Raw genomic sequence first — 17,899 nt, forward strand, 5'->3', positions numbered from 1 at the left:
ATATCAAATAAAATAATTTTCAATCACAATTAATTTATTTATAAATACAACAATATTTTAATTTTCATATTCAATAGATGAGATAACATTTCTGTCACTCTTGTAACACATTTATTTGGGTCTATTAAAACCTTTCACACACTAACTTTTTTTCTTTTCACGTTTGTCATATGTTTTTAGTTATTTCTTTATTTAAAATAATTTATAAATGAGCACCCACACACATACAAACAAATAAAGTGTGGAGTCATATTTAATTTGTTGATATTTGTTTTACACTTTAGACATGTACTAAAAAAATCCATTTAATTCTCAAACTTTCTACATATTCCTAAAAGTATTTATGAAAAATGAGAATGATGCACAACTGATAAAATATTGATGTTGAAATGAAAAAAAAATCGTTCAAAGGATTAAGAAAATGACACCATTTTATTTTCAAAAAGATCGTGCCCTAGAGGAATTAAATCTGTTCAATATAACGAACTAGATCTAGTTATGGAAACATCAATATAAAGTATGCATGAAATGGAGGTACAACCGAAGTATGGGGATGGAAATGCTTACAAACAATCTTAGAAAATGAACCACTAATGAAATTAGAGTTTGCAACAAATAGTTCATTATGATTTGCAAGTTCATATGGCTGTGTAAAACATGGTATATCATTGCATAAAGAAAGGAAGTCATGACACATACTATGCCCTAAACAAAACACAGAACTGAAATCAACTGCAGCCACACACATGATTCCTAACATGGATCTTAACTAAATGTAGAAGGATGATTGGAACTTGAAAAAAAAGAAAGCAAAAGTAACTTACCTAGCAAAATAAGAAACAACATAGGAGGAAGAAGAAAAATAGCACAAAAAGTGCACACCATAAAACAACAAATGAATATGTATATATAGATGGATAGGTGGTCAATAAATTATGCTTTATTGACCCCAAAACAAACAAATAAATAAATAAATAAATAAAAGAATTTTTGCAAAGAGACAACGAAAAGGAAAACGATAGTCAAAACCTACCACAGTGAGGTCAAAGAAAGACAATGCATAAGCTACTGACATGATTCAACAAATACATTGCAGGGTTATGGATGGATGAGAGTTCATTGGAAATAGGTAGAACAGACTTCATAGGTAACCAAATACATATTTATTGCAACTAAATTGGAACCGAAAACATGGAAGCATCAAATGGCAGAAGGATAAAATGGAATAACAGGGACACCCATAAAAAAATTGCCCAAAATTGCAATAGCAGGAAAAAAAACATTTGATTGAAAGAATTACAAAAAAGACAACAATGTAATTACATATGGCCAAATATGTTGGAAGCAAAATGAATGAAAACAAAATTAATAGAAAAAATAAATCAATTCTCATCATCGGCTATGTTTTGAAGAAACTCGAGTTTCGACTGCTTACCTCCAACCATACCTTGCTCGAACATCCCATATGGACAAAATAATGTAGCAAGTATCCAAATCGGTGGGAAAAGAAATCCGCTCGGCAAATGGGAGTCCAAGCGGCAAGGGGAAGTGGAAGGGAGAAAATCAAGTTGAAATTGCATGTTCACCGACACGAGTGGAAGAAAGAAATATACACTACTACAAAATCTACTTTACTTGACACTAGGTACTTTTATATATTTGACGTTTTTATTAAAAAAACGTCAAATATTGACCATTTTAAAAGAAAAACGTCAAGTATAGTTTAAAAAAAAAACAGAGTTTTCACAAAAGTTTTCAAACTATTTTACATTAGCTTTTACTTGATGTTTTATTCGCGTCAAGTATAGCCAACTATTACTTGACGCGAACAAAACGTCAAGTATAGTTTGAAGAAAGCAAAGTTTTTATTGATTTTTTAATTATTTTACGTTAGCTTTTATTTGACATTTTTTTCCACGTCAAGTATAGTGCATAATTTACTTGATAGTGTTTTAGCGTCAAGTATAGTGCAACTTTTACTTGACATTTTTTTCACGTCAAGTATAATTAATATTTACTTGACGCAGAAACAATATCAAGTATAGTTAACATTTTTATTTTATGAAGTATAAAAATATAAAAATACTTTTTATTTCCCTCTTTTCATTAAATAATTTTATTAAAATAAACTTATTAGAAAAATTTACTATAAGAATTTTGGTTTGTGGTGACAATTTTTTCTAGCAACATAAAAAAATGTGGACAAAGATATGATGTGTCGACGTAGTTTTCATTGTGTGGGCACATCTTCGTTTTTTCAGACGAAAATATATATGTGGGCAAAAGTTGTGTATTGCGTGGATACATCATTGTTTTTGCCAACAAAAATATACACGTGGACAAAAAGTTGTGTGGTTTTAAGAAAATTTTTTAAGTTGAATTTCTGTCAACGTTTATTTTAATTTATGGCTAGGTATCATTGACAAATATTTTAAATGCTTGCCACCGTAGCTTAAGTGGTGAAAGACCCCACGTTTTTTAGACATATTTATGCAAACATAATTTACGTAGCAAAAGATCCTATATTTTTTATAGGCATTTATGATGACATCAAATTTATGCAGCAACAAAAATATCATGGGCATAAGTTTTTTTTTATAAAAAAAACATGATTTCATTTTTTATAAGTTTTTTTTTAAAAAAAAACATAATTTCATTTTTTATAAGTTTTTTTTTTAAAAAAAACATAATTTCATTTTTTATAAGTTTTTTTTAAAAAAAAACATAATTTCATTTTTTATAATTTTTTTTTAAAAAAACATAATTTCTTTTTTACTTTTTCCTCCTTTCATTTTCCCTTTCCCTCCAACATTTCCCTCCAACATTTCCCTCCTACATTTTTCTCTCCCACACAACATTTTCCCCCAATTTGCCTCTTCCTCTTCTCATAGAAAGCAACCCAGTCGCTACCCTACCGGTTTTTCTCTTCCTTTTCTCGCAACTCACCATCCAAACATCGCCGCTACCCTCCCCATTTTCCTCTTCCTTTTCTTGCCACCCACCATTCGAAGGACACTGCTACTTGCTACCATTCGAACGTTGTTGAACGCCATTGCTACCTGCTACCATCCGTTCGTTGCTGGAGGCCGCTGCTCCCTTGCTCACCGAACTCGTCGTAAGTGCTCCATTCGCCACTGCCCACCCTAGACTTCTTCTTTCTCTGTTCTTTGTGCCATAGGTTTTTTGTAATAGTCTTGTAAATCATCAACACCTACGTCCTTCTACGCGGCACTACATAAGACTCTATAGGAGAAGTACTTTTGAGCTTTTTCTAACTTTTCTTTCTTCAACATTTATTAGGTTCTTCTTTCGAAAAGGAAGATTCAAAGACAAAGCAAAAACTACTGATATGAGGAGTCTGATATTATGTAATTTCTCAATTCAATCTCATTTATATCTTCTTTGTTGGGAATCTTTCTTCTATGATTTCATTGTTCTTTGTTCGGAAATATTTTTTTAGAAGATATTGATATAGATTAGTATATTGTTATGTGTGTGAAACCAAGGTTAACGTATTTCAGTAATTGAATTTGTATTTTTTGTTTTTCCAGATTACACTGCTATATGTTTTTGAAGATTACATTGGGTACGTGTAAGGATATATCGATTTTGCAAAGCTATAGTTTTTCTAATTTTCTTTCTTCAGTACTTGTCGCGACGTGATCGCTACGCGGAGCGGCCGACCTCCCCGTTTATTTAATTTTAATAAATAGTTTTGGAGTCGCCACCAACCATATTAGGGTGTGATTGGTCACCCAAAAAAAAGAAAGAAAAAAAAAATGGTCTGCGTACATTCAGAGATTTAAGTTCGGGAGTCAGTTGTGTGTAGGGAAGGTGTTAGCACCCTACAACACCCAAAAAATGGTTACCCAATTTTATCTTTTAAATTAAATTATAGAGGTTCACAAAACAAAGTTTTTATTTAGGTTTTGTTTAAATGTCCCATGTTTATCAATTCATATCGAAGAAAGTAAAACCTAAGCATGAATTGATGATTATGGGTGGCATAGGAGCCATTAGAAAAATTAAGTTTATTTTTGTTTTAAAATATTTTTATTCACCTTAAGAATATTAAGATACCAACACTTGATATTTTAATCTCTATCATAGGTGTTTAATGAAAAATTTCATATATCTAGAATTAATAAATTCATAGAAAATACTACTCAGTTTCATTTAAAATATGAAATGTGTTAATTTAAAAAAAATAATCTATTAATTAAATTTCAAACGGAAAAATTTCATGTATTTATGGATTTTAAATTATAAAATCCATAAAAAACAATACTTTTTCTCCAATTTACATTATTATAAAAAAAAATAATAACAATGACAAAACATTATGAAATTTGAAAAATACTTAGGTGTAATATGCTGAGATAAAATAAATACATTGATAATATATGCAAAATGTAAAAGATATTAATGTAGGATGCAAGATAATTAATTAATACAACACATGCAACATAATTAATTAATTCAAAATGATGCAAAATAATTGATTAATGCAGGATGCAAAATAATTGATTAATGCAGGATGCAAAATAATTGATTAATGCATAATTAAACGAGGCCAAATGGATATCAAATAATAATTAACAGTTGAATGCTAAAGTAGGTTTGGCCCAATATGCAAATAAATAATATTGCGAATAAATAATCACACCAAAATAAATATCAAATAATTATAGCCACATATGCATACTGATTAATTAATACATCATGCAAATAATTAGAATGAGGGAATGAAAATGTCACATACAAGTTGCTAATTAATTAATAGGCCAAATGAAAAATGGTTGTTGCCAAAATTTAATTATATCATGCATAATTATTAACATGGATAATATATGGATAACAGTAATTATTAACAGAGTATGCAGAGTATGCCATATGGATACATGGATAAAGTAATTAACAAAAACTGTAAAATGGATGCCAATGAAGAATGAGTATTACCAAATACAAAAGGCTAATTGATTAATTATGCATAATTATTAAGGCATGCCATATGGATATAAGTAATTAACTGTAAAATGGGTGTCAATGAAGAATGAGTATCCAAATACAAATATATGATGCTAATTAATTAAAAAGAAATTAACACAGAATGGATGCCCAGTAATAAAAGAAAATTAACACAGAATGGATGCCCAATAATAAAAGAAAATTAACACATAACAGAATGCTCAATATTTAAAAATTAACACAGAATGGATATACAGAATGTATACCCAACAATTAAAAAGAAATTAACACAGAATAGAATGTTCAATATTTAAAAATTAAAAAATAAAAAATTTAATATAGAATGGAAGGTAGAATGCTCAGTATTAAGAAAGATACAAATAATAAAATTAACATGTTAAATGATGGTAAAATGATGAACACGATAGTTCATAATTAAAAGCAGTATATCAAACAAGAAGAAAAAAAAATCATTAAACAAGAATAAGAATAAAAAGAGGAAAAAGAAAAAAAACTTACCAGCAGGTCTGCCCTTCAATGCCAAAGGTTATTCTTTTTTATCTTCTTTCACTCTTCCCCTCTTTCTAAATCCTCCAATAATAAAAAAAAAAGATCCCCCTTCTTTCTTTTTCCTCTTTCCTTTTTATAGGGCAAACTCCATTGTTTTTTTTAGATCACGAGATGGAGTGCAGATTACAGAGAAATAGGAAGAAAGTGGGAGAGTGGGAGAAACTGATAGAGTGGGAGAAAGTGGGAGAGTGATGACGAAGAAAAGGGGATGGTTGAGAAAAAATAGGAAGGAAATCAAACATTTTAGTTTTATTTTTATTATTTATTTTTAAATCTATTTATTATTATTATTATTGTTTTTTTTTAAATTTAAAAATTAAGATTTAAATTTAAATTCAAATTCAAATTCTTTTAAAAAAATAATAAATTAATTAATGAAAAAAATAAAAAGGCAGGACAAAATACGGTATCTACAGTACTAATTGGAAACATCATTTGTACTCTCACACTTTGAATTTTTTGAAGAGCATGTGGCGTGTAGTAATGCTTTTAGATTAATTTTCATTCTTGTTATTGGTTAGGTTTTACACAATCTCTTACTAATACATTGTCTTTTTTTTCCCTGCTCATTTTAACTTGTGCAGTTTATTGTAGTGCATTTATCTTCTCTCCTTATTAACATCAATAGCTCTATGTTATTTATGTTGTTTTTCAATGAATTATTTTTTTATTTGGTCATTTATTACTTTATAAACAGACTGAGATTTATTACTTTATAACTAGGCTGAGGAAATTTTTGGGAAGAAAATGAAGGTTTTGTTTCTTTATTCACTGTATTGTTTTGGATTCAAAGCGTATATTAATTGTCTCTAAGAGGAAATATTGTGACCACATTAATTTTGCAAACTAAGCTTCTAGTATTTGTATTATTTTCATAGGAAACTAATGCAAACTTTGATGAAGTGGTGGCTAAAGAGCTTCAGGTAATTTTATTTCTTATATATTTAGGTTTCTTTTCTATTAATGTATTTAGATATCAGCATACTGAATAAGAAAGTGTATGTTCAAGCTGCTGCTCTTTTCATCCTTGGAATAGAAAATGATGCATAAGAAACTCTAAGAGATGGGAACATCCCTGGGATTCAAAAAATTATTAAAGGTATGTTGAAGAGAAATCTATTTGATATTTTATTATTGTTGCAGACCTTCGACATTCAAGAAAAACAAAAGGGAAAAAAACGAAAAATCATATTATGATTGTGCAGGAAATTATGATTCATGATCGCTCATTATGGACCTTTTTGGAAATAGAAACTGCTACTGGCAATGTAGATAACGGTTCAATTGAACACTCTCTAAGACATAGAAGCACCTATACAAAATAAGTTAGCTCGTTGTGTAATCTTTTCTTGAATTTCTGCCATTGTCAATTTAGTAGAATTGATGTTATCTTCTTCTGTGCTACAGATTTTGGATGGCGGAGAACAGATAGGACTGAAACATTTCAAGTCAGTGAAGCCTTTCAGATCTGGTGGAACTGGCAGGTTTATTTTTTCCCCATTTTTACTGGTTCTGTTCAAAATGAAATGATGTTAATTTATTTAACAGACCTTTGTATCAACATGAAGAAATCTTGAGTATTTATTAATTTAAAGAGAGATATCTGCCTTGTTCATGTTGATACATCTGCATTGTAAAAAGATATATGCATTCCAACATCTGCATTTATTGAACAAACCTTTGTGTCAACATCACACATCTACAACATTTTAAACCAATATGAACAAACCTTGGTTTATGTATTTTAAATTTCTTTTGGTAAGTTTTTTTGTTCATGGTTTTAGATTGTTTATTGAGTATTTGAATAGGTTTTGCAGTTATTCATGGTTATTTAGTTGTCTTTAACTTCATACTCAAATCTAACCCTTTAATTGCTTCAAATCTACAAGTTTGGGCCTTCATATTCCATCAAAAACTTTAAATTTCTCATTATATCAAAGTATATAGATGGTATAGCTCGTGTACATTGTTGAAAGTTTTCATTCCTCATTTCAGTTATGAGCTGGAAGTTTAAACAAGAAACAATTCCAGTTTTAAGACTTCAGACCTCTGGTGACCAAGAGGATGAGGATATAGCATACACACTCCAAGGCTATGAAACTTTTCCTAAAAGGTAACATTTATAATCTCGTGTTCATTTGGTATGTTATTCTATGTTACTTTGTAATACTATTTAGTCAATTGATTGTAAATTTTGACTGTAGTTGAGGATGTGTGTGGAAGATATCCAAATGCCACAGAGGTCAACATCTTTGGTGTACCAGTTGTTCACTTGCAAGCAATCTCTTCCTTAGTTTTAGTATACCACACATGTTTTTTGTTATATAAGATATCTATTATTATTGTTGATTTTGAAATAGGCCACATTTAGAAAATTTTAGTTGACTATATTGGATTGGAATTGTGTAATTGTTGATGACATTGTTGAGATTAATAAAATTATTGTTGGTTTACTTATTATGTTAAATTATTTGTTATTTTTTGTTGTTCAACTACTGGTTAAAAAGTTTATTTTGTTGATATATATGTTTTATTGAAATGAATGTACGTGCATTACAGGAAATGAATTTTTTTGCATATTTAATATATTAATACATTGTATACATGACGTTAAATACATGTTAAGTATACTATCTTATTTGAATTAAATATACAATTTTACTTGACATATAAATAGTGTCAAATATACTAGACAAATAGTGTCAAGTATATTATCTTACTTGACGTGTAAATAGTGTCAAGTATAAGATCTTACATGACGTGCAAAAACTGTCAAGTATACGACTTTTCTTGATAGATAATAAGCGTCAAGTGCGATAGATTACTTGATGTTAATATAGTGTCAAGTAAATGTATACTTGACAGTTTTTTAGTGTCAAGTAATGTGACTATACTTGACAGTCGATTACTTGACGCTTTTAAAAACGTCAAGTATACGTTTACTTGACACTGTATTAACGTCAAGTAAACTAATTTTTGTAGTAGTGATACAAGAAACACATACCAAAGAACAACAATATACAGGGTTGAAGATGAGTTGAGGGAAAAAGAGGGATTTATTCTTCCCAGCCATTAAACCGAAAACAAGGTGATTGATAACGATTCAAGAAATGAAGGAATGATTTCGTATGAAAATCGAGAAAGGATGAAACGAGTTGAGGAAAGGCGAAGTGGGTGTTGAAGGCGAGTGGAGAAAGGGTGAAGACGAGTTGAGATTAAGAATACCATACGAAATTTGTGAATGGTTGAGAAAAGTAGACGATGAGTCAAGGACAAAAATGGAATAATGGAAACCCTATCGTGGTTTAGGGTTATTATAACCCAAGCCCACAGTAATTCTATGGGGCCCAAACACAGCCTAAATGTTTTAAGAAACACGTTAATTAATTTTAAAACTTCTTAATCAATAAAAATATAAAATGTGTTATATTGAAATTAGATCATTGGACAAAATAGATAAAAAAAAATGATTCTCCATGTGAAGAAGCAAGATAAAACCTTTTTATACAACAAATTCATACAATAAAACTAACAAAAAAAAAAAAAAGACATTTTCTTAAGTGTACTTTCAACTTAATACATAAATATATATATTTTTTTAAAAAAAGAAATTAAATATAAGATTGAGATATACCTTGAATCAAAGCCATTTGATATAACTCTTCTTTGCATAGGAATAAAACTATTAGAGATATGTGAAACTATTTATAGGGATGAAAGAGAACAATATGCCCTATTCAATTTGTTGTACAATTTAAAAAGTTGAGAGAAAATTTAGAGGATTTAGAATGTGGAGAGATTTCATTAACTAGACATAATTATAATATAATAATAATAAGTCTTTTCAATTGACTTCAAGGGTTAGACAAGAATGCATCAATTAAATTGTAACATTTTCAATGACTTATTATTAAGTCATACGGTGGATCAATATTAATTGAAACATTCACTTTCAAGATGTAACCTACATAGACATGTTTGATTATGAGTATGATTGAAATTTCAAAATATAGGAGAGACAAAGAAGGCAAAAAAAAAAAAAAAAAATGATTCTCTCATATTCCTTCTTTTAATATAGTAAAGATTTATGAATAGTAAAGGACAATATTACAACGATTAGATATGCTTAGTTGATGGTTTATTTTCTACTTTAACTTATATTTCAGTTCGTAGTTAAATTAAATATTACTTGTTATATGATAAATATGCCTAAAAGATCTTGCCATTACCTATTGTCTAAATCAGATTACATCGCAATAATTGAGAGATGAAAATTCAAATATTTGACTAAAAATTAAAAGGTTACACGTGCACTTTGAACAATAGTGTTCGATACATGCATGTTTTATCGAGTTTGTAATAAAAACTAGCTTATTCATAGAATACATATGTATGTATATACATGCATATATATGGATATACACAATGGTGGATCTAGAAAATTTATTGACAGGAGTTCGGTTAAAATAATTTATAAGGGGGCGTTTGGGGGAAAGGTTGAGTTATGATAAAACTAGTGTTATGATAAAACTAGTTTTTTGATAAGAGGTGTTTGGGAGAAGAGTTTATAAAAGTAGTATTATGATAAAATGTGTTTGGGGGAAGAATTTATAAAGCTAGTATTATGATAATATGTGTTTGGGGGTAGAGTTATGTGAGTAGTGTTATGATAGTTTTATAATAATGTGTTTGGAGAAATGATTAATATGTAGGTAGTGCTATGATATATATTTTTTAAAAAACTCATATTAAATCCAATATTTTAGTTTATTTTTAAATTTTAGGTTAGATGTTTAAAGAACGACAAATTATGAAAATAAGAATAATTTCTAAGAATGAAGGTTTAATTAAGAAGTGATTTTAATAAATACATTCTCAACCAATCTTATTAAACAATTAACTCTCATATCAATTAAAATTAGTGAACTCTCATAACTTATTTATGTATTTAATTTTTGTAGGCAAGACTTTTTCATTTGATTAAATTGACAAAATAATTTTATATATTTAATTAAGAATATTCATTGAACTGCAAATTGCTCAACTTTTCTTCATATATTTTTTTTAAAATTTCATTTTATCTTATTTGCTTAAACTCCAACAAAGAAGGAATTTTTCCCTAAAAAATAATCCTTGTTTCTTCCCTTCTTACAAATCAAACATCAATTATACCTTAAAACAAAGGTTTCCTCTCCTTCTATATATCCACAGAGAAACTTAGTTATACATTTGTTCATTTTATTAATCAGACTAAAAATGATTTAAAATAGGTACACACCGAATTCAAATTAATGTGAATTTACACAAAACAAAAATATAATTGTACTAAGAAATTCCTAGGAAAGCAAATTCTTTTGATACCCATTTCTCACCATCAATAAACTCCACATTATGAATATTCAAAACCCAATAATCTCAACAAAATTCCATCAAATAGAGCTCCAAACACAGCATCTCTATCACTCTCTGCTTTTCAAGAAATGGCTTATAATTCACAAACAAAATTGCCAAGAAAATTCTATTTAACCCCAAGTCCAAATTCCACTAGGTCAATCCCAATACGAACCACTAGGTCAATCTCAATATGAACCACTTTAACCACTTTTCGAGCTGCCGGCTATCATCGTTTATTTGGCACAAAACAGAGTAAATTCATATAATAGATATAAATCTTAAACATAAACTAAAAAAAGAGGAAGGAGAGAAAAATGAATCATGACAAAAATAGCAAATGGAGAGGGGAAGGAGAAAGAGGAAAAGCGAGAGGGAAAAGAGAAAGAAGAAAACACATAGAAGAAAGGGAAAGAAGAAAAGGCAGAGAAGAAAGGAAATGAAGAAAACGCTGAGAGGAAAGGAAATGAAGAAAAGGCAAAGAGGAAAGGAAAAGAAGAAAACGCAAAGAAGGAAGGGTTATGGCAAAGAGGGGACAAGTGTGAAAAGAATTTAAGGGTATTTAGAGTTTCCATAAATTGGGCCCCAAACAAGGGTTAGAGTTAATACTCTAATCCAATAGTGATAAACTGGGGCCAAACGTGAGTGTGAAAAGGATTTAGGGGTATCTAGGGTTTTCATAAATTGGGCCCCAAACAAAGGTTAGGGTTAAAACCCTAACCCAATAGTGATAAACTGGGGCCCAAACGCCCCCTAAGTGATTGGTTCTAAAAATTAATAAATTTACTGACTTTTGTACATCACAATTGTACTCTATGAGATTTCATATTTTGAATTTGATACATAATAACTTCATTATCTATCTTATCAAATAAATCTCTCAACATATTTTACAAGACAATCATTCATTGATTGATCCCATTCGATTGCGTAATTGAGTTTTTATAATGCTTAGAGCAGAAAATGTTATCTCCACGGTAATCGTTGTAATTGGTAAGATCAATGCTAATGTAAGCAACTGATAGACTAATGCTAAACTTTATGTTTAGCTGTTATCACAATTTTTTTAGAAAGATTACCAATACTCAACAAACATATTATCTAAATGCACATCAATAATGTAATTTTGAAGTTGATATCAAACTAAAAATAATAAGCTCGGTAGTTAAAAAATCTTTAGGATAAAATTGTGCAAGGCAAATGATTTTTCTTTATAAAAAACAGTAAATGAGTTGCTCGAATTGAGACATGCCACACAAAAAAGCAACTCGATATTTTTTTCTTCAGTGAAACGATTATTTAACTCTTGAAGTTGCATGTCAATAATTGCATAAAAAATCTCAACACGATAATGATGTAAATTTGTGATTTCTTGAGATTTTTGTCTTTGCCTCCCTCGAACAAAAACATGAAACATGAAACTTGAAATTAAACTTCATCCAACAATTATTGTCATCTTGATTCTTTCATTGATTGTAATCTTACTTTACAAAGCTAGATCAAATTCATTGCATTTCCAATATGATAATATTTTCTTTGTAGTGATTAAGATAAATCATTTTTTATTTCCAAGATAATTTTCATAAGATGCAAATAAAAAATGAAGTCAAATGATTGGATTGAATTTCTTAGAAACTTTGCTTCATATTTTTGTTCAAAATCTGATCCATCATCTTTGATTGTCTGAAGTACCTCACAAATTGATGAGAACATTGGAACATGTCTCACCAAAGTGTTGTAGTGTGATTTCCCATCGTGTATCACTTGGTTGTTTAATCATTGTTTCCTGATTGAATCCTCTTTCGATTGACAGTTCGCCATTATTCAAACCTTCAAAAGTGTTGGCATTATGTTTCTCTCTTAACATGTCTCAATGTTTTGCTGATGCACCAATAACATTCACAACTAAAAAAAAACACTAGTGATCTCTACATGATTTTTTGCAATAGCTACAAAAGCTAATTGAAGCCAGTGAGAGAAACAATGAATAGAAAATGCACATTCATTTTCTCTCAAAATTAATGTTTTTAATTCATTCAATTTTTGTTAAATATTGTTTGCTCCATCATAACCTTGTCCTCGCAAACTTGTCATGCTTAATCCATGTATATGTAGAAAAGAACTTGTATTGGTAACATGCACAATACCGACAAATCGTTCAATCACACACCTTTTGTCTACATATCTCAACACATTAACACGTGCAGTCAATTTGAAGTTTTCAGGAGCAATTCTCAAAGAAACGGCTTCAATATCTTAATGATGGTTGCATAACCACTGAGGAGTTCAAGAAAATTACCTTGATTTTTCAAATCTTTAGTTTCATCGTGCCCATGAAATGTGAGACCTTGTTGTAACAAAAATTGAGTACAATCAATTTTCTCACCTAATCGAATCTGATAGTTAATTCTTGCTAGATTAGACATCTTGTTAAAAAACGTTACAACTTGTTGTTTTTTATTTAAAAAAGATTCACATTTGCCCCAAATTTGGTTTTGTACACTATTTGGTCCTCCAACATGAGTTTGCAATTTATCTTTTTTCTTCGAATTTGAAAATCCTACACCAACAAAATGGTCACGTACTGATTGATCTCCAACTTCTAGTTTGAATAAATAACAACATAAACGATAGAGAATATCTTTTGAAATACTATATTCCAACCAATTAAGATATTCATTAAATCTTTCTTGACTGTGACACAAATTATTTGAATGGAAAAGTATAACTTCCAGGTTGATAAGGTTTATTTTTGTAAATATACTCTACGAACTTCGTCTCAAATATTACAATTGTAATCAAGAACTCTAATTCTTAAACTAGGATTTACCGATAAATCTTTTAATGTTACTTTAGTGATGTACCCTTCATAACTATTATCATTTTTCTTCAGAGAACATGATGGTTTAGTCAATTTCTTTTAAAATATTTCACCATTTAGATTTCAAAATTAAATCTACAATAATATAACGTTGTAATAAGAATAAACCATGGAGGTATTAACATATAACCCTATCATAACTTAAAAAACCAAATGCATTAAATAGGTAAGATCAATAAATTATTCCAAGAATTAATAAAATAGGTATAAAACAAATGAACTATACAAAATATAAAAAAAAAACAATCATTTGAAATATGAAAACCATAAAATGACAAACTTGAAAAGGGAAGAAAGTAAATTACCAACTAAAATAAAAAGAAAAAGTTAAAAACTAAAACAAAAAATAATAATGAATGAATTTGAATAGCAATTTAGGAGGGAAATAATAATTATTGTTTGTGTGAAAATGGAAGGGATGTAATTTGGAAAAGAATTTTTTTTGGAAAAATAAATAACATTGGTAAGATTCAAATTTGGATTAGAATGAGGTAAATAAACAAATTAACCATTGAGTTACGCATAAGTACTAAAATTTAAATAGTTTTTTTATATATATCATATAAAGACAATAAAGTTTAGCGGGCTCAAGCCTCATGGACCTATACTAAACCTGTTGGTGGATATACATATCTATATGTACATATACATGTTATACATGACTACATATATGTTTAAGTACATATACATTATATATGTAATATATATACCCTATATATCATGTATATATCATATATATCATATATATTTTTGTGTACATGTATATAATATATGCAATATGTATATGTACATAGATATACATAAAGTATGCAAATAAAGTATCAAATAAACTATATAGTGTCAGCAAAAGGAGGTTACTTATTGTGGTATGTTCATGCAATTGTATTTCACACCATATTAAATTATTGCCAAACATTTCAATTTGACATTTAACCATTTACTTAAAACTTTTTGAGTTGTTATTTATTTATTTTTAAAGAATTTTTACTCATTTTAATTATACAACTAAATTTAACGTTTGATTAAAATATTTAGTTTTTTTTTTTGTATGGATGACCTTATTTTAATGATCTAAATTAAAAATATTACACTTTTTTCAACTCAACAAAAAGTACCGTTTCGATTATGCACACTCATTGTTACACCCAAACAGTACTACGATGATAATGTCGTTCGCGTCTCGCTTTTTGTGAGTCGCAGGCATCACATCCCTTATTTCGTTGATTGTGGAACAATCGCCGTCGTTTCATTGAGACGAACTCACATCGGTACTGAGCCGAAGGCGCCAGATCCAAGCCACACGACCCTCCACCTTCCAACTACGCGTGTTTTCCATTCTAGCCGCGATTCACACACTCAACCCACACCCAAATCGATTTCACATTCTTCTTCGCTTTACCTTCGTACGCCGCTGCTGCCTCTTGCCTTGTTGAGGATTGTTTGTTGAATAGGGTTAGGTAAGGATGAATTGTGGGCTTTATGTTTTTGCTTTGTGAAATATATATATATATATATATAATATATATATATTGAGTGTAATGCCGATTGATTTGTTAAATTGACATGCTTGAAGGTAGCATTGAAGCAAGTACACCATTGAATTTCCAATAGGTTGGGTTGGGTTCGTCTCTCCATTTGGCGAGGAAGTGCCAAATTCACATTTGGATGAATTAGATAGATGAAATTAATTGGAAGATATTGATTTCTGTTTAATGTTGTTTAAGTTGTGGTTGTTGGTGTTAGTTCAACCAAATGGTTTGCATAAAAATTTTTGGTAAGGGATTTCTACTATTGGACTCTACTATAGATTTGAAACTGAGTATGGGTGTCAAATATGTTTTTTTTTAATAATGATGTAGAGTGATGATGAATGTATATTTTGGTTGACTGAAACGTATATTTATACATATGGATGTTAGTATGACGACAAATGTAGGATATGGTTGGATCTGAATTTGATGATTGTCGTTTAGATTTGGTGAATAATATACTAAAGTATGGACATGTATTTGTGAATTGAGGGGTGTTATAAATATATAGTTTGATTGTCTGAGGTGTTGTTATGTTACCGACTGATACTGTGATAGAATTGGATAGGTTGACTGTTAGTGTCTCAACTGAAATTATATTATGATGAGGTAGTTGGACTGTATTAAGAATGGACTGATAAGATGTTTAGAATGGACTGAGGGAAAAACTGTTAGCTTTCTCTATTTGGTAGTGTGCCTTGCAAGTCTCCCACGGGATCACCACCTGTTGTGCATCCTTGGTCAGCATTAGACTGATATGGGTTTTCTATAGAACACTAGACTAATATATGCATCTTTCGAGACGTTAGACTGATTATGTGTATCCTACAACATTACAAGAATGTTAAAGTGCAGGGTACCCCCAATAGGAAGTTAACATTTTTTGTTTTTCTCTTAATGGGACCAGTAGTGGGTCTCTTACTGGGTATGTTAATAATCACCCTTCTATGTTTAACTTTTCAGGCAAAGGTAACTCGAGGGGCAGGCCGACGAGGGACAAGAAGGAGCCGTGAATGCCATAGGGGAAATGTCTTTTAAACTGCTGTCGCTGATGGTTTTAAATTCTTTTTTGTGATTGAATTGAGTTTATGGATAGTTATTTTGGTAAACAGTACTTTAGAATTTTATTTGTTTGAAATAGGGCCCGAATAAATTTTTCTTTGATTTTCTTATTGTTTTAACTAAAATTTACTATACCTTGTGTCAAACAAATTGTTTTGTGCTAAAATAATGACTTTGACTTAAATAGAAAAGTTGGATCGTTACAGTTGGTATCAGAGCCTAAGTTTTAGGTTATATAGACTGACTTATGATGTAAGTCTATGCTTTTTTGTGTCCCTATGGCTAACCTAATCCTTTGTCACTCGTCAGGTATGCTTTTATGTTAAACTAGACTATCTGAGGTACTTTGTTGTTTAAGACTAAAATGATTTTTGGTGGATAATAGGAAACATGCCACCAAGGAGAGGTGCACGTAGGGGTAGTATTCGAGGTCGAGGTAGAGGAGCTGGGTGTAATCAGCCTGCTGTGGCCCAAGCTGACAGCATGTCCTTGCTGCACCTGTTGCTCAAACGGATTTGGCTGCTTTGGCTGCTCACGTGGAACAGAGATTTATAGTACTTATTATTGCTGCTATGCCTCAGAACCAGCCTGCACCAGTAGCTCCGCCTGCACCAGTAGCTCCTCCTGCACCAGTAGTTCTCCATGCATAGGTACCGATTGTACAACAGCCACAAACTATACCTGATCAACTGTCGGCTGAAGCGAAACATTTGCGGGATTTTAGGAAGTACGACCCTCAAACTTTTGATGGATCATTGAAGGATCCAACCAAGGCAGAGTTGTGGTTGTCCTCTGTGGAAACCATATATAATTATATGAGATGCCCATAAGAGCACAAGGTTCAGTGTGTTGTCTTTCTTCTCAGAGATAGAGGTGTTATCTGGTGGAGGTTTACACTGCGTATGTTGGGTGAGAATTTGGACAAGATCACTTGGGACTAGTTCAGAGATTGCTTTTATACTAAGTTTTTCTCTGCTGATCTCAGAGATGCAAAATGTCAGGAGTTATTCGAATTAAAGTGTAACACCTAAAAAATAATAAGTTAAATTTTCTAATTTTATTGTGATGAATTTGAGTGTTATTTGAGAAATTGTTTGAAATTGTGAAAATGAAGTATTTCAGAAGGTTATGTAATTTTTTTTTTTTGAAATCATAATTCTATGGTTAAAGTTTTGATTGTTGGAGTGATGAGTATTGGTGAATTAGGTTGGTAAAGTAAAAGTTTATGAGTAATTATTTATATGGGTATATATTAAGTTACGGAAGAATGAGAGTAATTTTATTTTGGAATAAATACAATTATAAAGGAAAATGTATCATTTTTTGGAAAAATGGTAGGATTAATGATGATGGAATGAGTTATTAAATGAGGAGAGATGAGAGGTTGTTTGTTATGGTGGAAAAAAGTAAAAAGAGAAAGAATTAATTAATAGGTATAATAATAGTAATAATAATAATAATAATTATTATTATTATTATTAAATAGGGTATTCGGGAA

The 17,899-nt window shown here is 30.0% G+C and overlaps 1 long non-coding RNA gene across 4 annotated transcripts; it reads left to right on the top strand.

Annotated features, from left to right (window-relative positions):
• Positions 1 to 2,804: 2,804 nt before the first annotated feature.
• Positions 2,805 to 7,955, top strand: LOC116403791. Of its 4 annotated transcripts, none has more exons than XR_004216627.1 (8): positions 2,805 to 3,115; positions 3,301 to 3,368; positions 3,552 to 3,586; positions 6,417 to 6,461; positions 6,548 to 6,637; positions 6,744 to 6,863; positions 6,946 to 7,022; positions 7,534 to 7,955. It is a non-coding gene; the product is annotated as an uncharacterized LOC116403791 (long non-coding RNA). The 4 variants fall into 4 exon arrangements; XR_004216625.1 differs by lacking the exon at positions 6,744 to 6,863 and having other exon boundaries at positions 7,534 to 7,651; positions 7,743 to 7,946; XR_004216626.1 differs by having other exon boundaries at positions 6,548 to 6,863.
• Positions 7,956 to 17,899: the final 9,944 nt, after the last annotated feature.

Source organism: Cucumis sativus, chromosome 5 (assembly GCF_000004075.3).
Source record: "Cucumis sativus cultivar 9930 chromosome 5, Cucumber_9930_V3, whole genome shotgun sequence".
Taxonomy (NCBI): domain Eukaryota; kingdom Viridiplantae; phylum Streptophyta; class Magnoliopsida; order Cucurbitales; family Cucurbitaceae; genus Cucumis; species Cucumis sativus.